The sequence below is a fragment of the Schistocerca cancellata genome, unplaced genomic scaffold (assembly GCF_023864275.1).
Source record: "Schistocerca cancellata isolate TAMUIC-IGC-003103 unplaced genomic scaffold, iqSchCanc2.1 HiC_scaffold_152, whole genome shotgun sequence".
NCBI lineage: Eukaryota > Metazoa > Arthropoda > Insecta > Orthoptera > Acrididae > Schistocerca > Schistocerca cancellata.
The window spans coordinates 1-5,000 of NW_026046192.1; the positions used below are offsets into that span (position 1 = coordinate 1).

Sequence of the window (5,000 nt, forward strand, 5' to 3'; positions counted from 1 at the left end):
TGTCAGCCGGTGAGATGGGTGCCGGACGGGCGGTGTCGCCCACCGGTCGGAGCGTCGGGTGGGGTGCCGTGCGGCGGTCGCGGTGCCCGGCAGGCGACGGTGAGTTTTCGCCGGCCCCAGCGCCGTGTGGTAACATAGCGTCCACCGCAGTACGGTGACCTACAATACCTCTAAACTATGATGGGAAATAAAATATAATAAGACATGATGCTCCGCAAGAAAATAGACTTGGGATAGGGTGTGTCGTTGGCAAGTCCCCGGGGCGGTTAGTGTGTGTGGTGATAAGTCTGTAGGGGTGACTCTGTGAATTATTATTGTTGTTTTGTGACGTCGTCAATTGTTCTGTCCCTGTGGACAGATGCAACAGAGGTGAACATCATTTCGTTGAGGGCGTTTATATTTCCATGTATCTGCAACGAGTAATAGGAGGGTGGGAAAATAGTACGAAGTGTGCTTGCGTGAATAAACGCGTGGTCAACGGTTCGCGCGCGCCCTCTGGTCCCGACGCCATCAACGTCCACAATAAACAGACCATACCGCACGATGTTGACAATGCCGCCCACAGGCACAACACAGCCATCTTTGGAATGTGACCAAACTACATTGCCATCCGGCCCATAAACGACACCTCCATACAGGAATCCAACGAAACTACGCCAACCATACCTCCAAAACACGGCACCGCCATCTATGACAATGTGACGAAACCACATGCAATAGCTCCATCTACGCGAATCGGACGACACTACGTCCACCATGGCGAGCGCACCACAAACAAAAAGACCGCCATCTGCAGGTCCCCCGCAACATGACCTGCTGCACCGACGATACCGCCATCTAGGCGACGCCACGCCGACTACAACATCGCTAGGTCCCACAGTGCCCATTTTTCGACGCCACCCACACAGCCTGCATCATCTGTCCACCACAGGAGCCCCAACGCCAGTGCCTGCGCCGCACGAAGTCGTCGACCGACAATCGCTCCACCCGCACCCGCACGTGCCCCACTCCAACCGCCCAAATCGCAACTCCAGCGGATGAATGGCGGACTCTTCCCGCACTCCTATCGTGCAATCCACCCCTATATCTTGCGTTTCATGAAGAGTTATATCCAATATGCCATATTCCCGCTGTCCCTATACATGCTCTAAGTAGCTCGCTTGCTACAGCAGCAGCAGCACCACCTCCGCGCGCTTCCCTGGGGGCACTGAACCGCAGGACGCGAGACCCCACGCCCTGTGGCAAACAGGGCTCCTCGCAGAATATATACGGTCCCTACCCCGCACAACGATGACGGTGTGGGGGCCATTGTACGACACCGCTTCCTGCGGTGCCAACGCTGTCGTAGAGTCGATACTCCATCTTTGGTAGAAGGCAACCATTCCGCTGTAAATGAGTACGTCGCTCGTAGTTCAGTCACCTCGCAGCACTGCTCAGTAAACTATGCAGGCCCACATAGATAGATCAAATACGCAAATGCCCCTATACATGCTGAACGTCTGTGCAAACAAAACGAACCACACGTCACCCGCACACTCTATCACCCACACACTCTATCACACACTACTCTCTGCCTGTAACAAACACAGATACAATAATTAAGCACCGGCATGGACCAACGTCCGGTGCATCCTATCCGCCACAGTACACCAACCAGACTATGATAACCAGGCCAGGAGGTCCAATCATAAAACAGAATATCCCACTCGTCCGACAACCACAATTGCTCAGATAAGCCACCAACACCCACACATGTCCTACACAGGGGTGCACCCAACATCACCACACTGCCTCGTCTTACAGCACAAACACACTGGCAGGAATGAAACACACAGGTCTGCCGCAACCACAGACACGGCTCGCCCCCCCCTCTCACTGGCGGAAAGCGCATCCCGACGTGACATAACTCCTTTGACACACTGACGCTGCCTCGGGCATCCACGTCCTACGGTCGATATCAACGAACCTCACCCCCCCCCCCCCCCCCACAACACGCCATCCCATACCACATTGTGTACCGTACCCAAACCTAACGTGTACTGTACTACAACGCAATGTGTACCATAACACAACCCAGTTTGTACCTTAACCTAACCTATGTCACCTTAACCTAACCTATGTCACCTTAACCTAACCTATGTCACCTTAACCTAACCTATGTCACCTTAACCTAACCTATGTCACCTTAACCTAACCTATGTCACCTTAACCTAACCTATGTCACCTTAACCTAACCTATGTCACCTTAACCTAACCTATGTCACCTTAACCTAACCTATGTCACCTTAACCTAACCTGTGTTGCACCTTAACCTACCTCAATTTGCACCGCAATGTAACTCAATTTGCACCGCAATGTAACTCAATTTGCACCGCAATGTAACTCAATTTGCACCGCAATGTAACTCAATTTGCACCGCAATGTAACTCAATTTGCACCGCAATGTAACTCAATTTGCACCGCAATGTAACTCAATTTGCACCGCAATGTAACTCAATTTGCACCGCAATGTAACGCAATTTGCACCGCAATGTAACGCAATTTGCACCGCAATGTAACGCAATTTGCACCACAATGTAACGCAATTTGCACCGCAATGTAACGCAATTTGTACCGCAATCTACCCCCATGTTGTGCCTTAACCTAACCCACGTTGTGCCTTAACCTAACCCACGTTGTGCCTTAACCTAACCCACGTTGTGCCTTAACCTAACCCACGTTGTGGCTTAACCTAACCCACGTTGTGGCTTAACCTAACCCACGTTGTGGCTTAACCTAACCCACGTTGTGGCTTAACCTAACCCACGTTGTGGCTTAACCTAACCCACGTTGTGGCTTAACCTAACCCACGTTGTGGCTTAACCTAACCCACGTTGTGGCTTAACCTAACCCACGTTGTGGCTTAACCTAACCCACGTTGTGGCTTAACCTAACCCACGTTGTGGCTTAACCTAACCCACGTTGTGGCTTAACCTAACCCACGTTGTGGCTTAACCTAACCCACGTTGTGGCTTAACCTAACCCACGTTGTGGCTTAACCTAACCCACGTTGTGGCTTAACCTAACCCACGTTGTGGCTTAACCTAACCCACGTTGTGGCTTAACCTAACCCACGTTGTGGCTTAACCTAACCCACGTTGTGGCTTAACCTAACCCACGTTGTGGCTTAACCTAACCCACGTTGTGCCTTAACCTAACCCACGTTGTGCCTTAACCTAACCCACGTTGTGCCTTAACCTAACCCACGTTGTGCCTTAACCTAACCCACGTTGTGCCTTAACCTAACCCACGTTGTGGCTTAACCTAACCCACGTTGTGGCTTAACCTAACCCACGTTGTGCCTTAACCTAACCCACGTTGTGCCTTAACCTAACCCACGTTGTGCCTTAACCTAACCCACGTTGTGCCTTAACCTAACCCACGTTGTGCCTTACCCTGCTCTGTAATTGGCATATGACACGTTACATTAATGTATTGTTGTCCAACCGCAACCGGCTCAGAATGTTGTGTACACAGCTATGTGTCATCTCCCCATAACAGCTGCATTGCAGTGTGGTACGCCATAGAGACGTGTGGGAGTAATGGACGCAGTGGATGGCGATCAGCATGAGCCGTCTGTTCATGTAGTGGCGCGTGTATGCAGACGTAGTAGTCTCTTCTCACACAATGTGATAGCACGGTGCCCCGCGTTCCACATCTGCGACATGCTACAGAGGCCGGTTGACAGTTGGTCGCGCAATGGAGATCGCATATGTACGGGGGCACCTTCCACGTGCCCTCTAGTCGGGCACATTTTGTTGCGTGGATGTGAGCGAATGTAGTGTGTCTTGACACCTGACAGGCAGGCATGCAATAATAGTTGACTTTGCAAACGGGGATGGACGTGTACGTTTACTGGTGACGTTACGCAAATGAACAACTGGTAACCCGTTGTGGTGCGGTTGATCTTGCTGGAGGTACATCTGTGAGGGCAACGATCGGTACAGCTACGAAGCGGTCCCCACCATACCAACGAACGTGAATGTGAATCTGGGTGTGAAGCGATACGCGGCTGTGGGTGGGTGGGACTGTCCCCGGCCGGTGAGGGGGGGCCGCCCGGCGTGCTGGCCGCGCGGTGCGTGGGCGCACGCGCTACAGCCGGCTGGTGGGGGCGCCCAGTGGCAGGCGCGCCGGCCGACGGACGCGGCAGGCGGCGCAGCTGCGCGCCGGGGCACCCTGCGCGCGGCGCCGTGCAGCCAAAGTGGGTCCTCGCGGACCCGGTGCGAAGCGCGGTGGACATCTGCAGTGTGCTGGTCCGATTGAGGACTGTGTGCGTTGAGGATGCGCCGCCGCCCGGCACTCGGCGCCGCGACGCCGTCTGCTGCTCGGTCGCCCCAGCGGTTCTCGCTGGTGGTTTGTATCGCAGTTGTGCGGACGTGTTGGCACGTGCGCTGTGCTGGGAGAGTTCGCTTCGGCACCCACGTGGGGCCTTTGCCCTTCTGTGGCGCTGGCGTTGGAGCTGCCGGTCACCGTAGGTGGCGCGTGTTGTCTCCCGCCGGCAATGCCACGACAGCACGCTCCCGGGCCTCTGTCGGCAGCGGCAAGCTCAGTTGGGAGCACGGGTGGTCGCACCTAAAGCGTCTACTCGCCTAACTCCGGGCGATTGCGCCTCTCTCGAACCCGACCAAGTACTTAGGACGGCGCTGCGCGCCGCCGGGACCTGAGAGGGTTTCGAGGTGTATTGTGCAGGGGAGCCCAGCCTCCTCCTGTTTGCAGAATAATTGAGCGGACGCTTGCGTGTTCGCGCGGGCCCCCGGGACACACTCCCGGGCGGCCGGCTGCTCAGCTCTAGTTGACGCAGCTCCCTGGTTGATCCTGCCAGTAGTCATATGCTTGTCTCAAAGATTAAGCCATGCATGTCTCAGTACAAGCCGCATTAAGGTGAAACCGCGAATGGCTCATTAAATCAGTTATGGTTCCTTAGATCGTACCCACGTTACTTGGATAACTGTGGTAATTCT

General features: G+C 54.3%; 1 non-coding gene across 1 annotated transcript in view; it reads left to right on the forward strand.

The window, feature by feature from the left end:
- The first annotated feature begins 4,841 nt into the window (after positions 1-4,841).
- LOC126112252 (small subunit ribosomal RNA) overlaps positions 4,842-5,000 on the forward strand; it is a 1,909-nt gene continuing 1,750 nt past the window's right edge. The window contains exon 1 of the ribosomal RNA XR_007524378.1: positions 4,842-5,000. This exon is cut by the window's right edge and continues 1,750 nt beyond it. This is a non-coding gene — a ribosomal RNA (small subunit ribosomal RNA).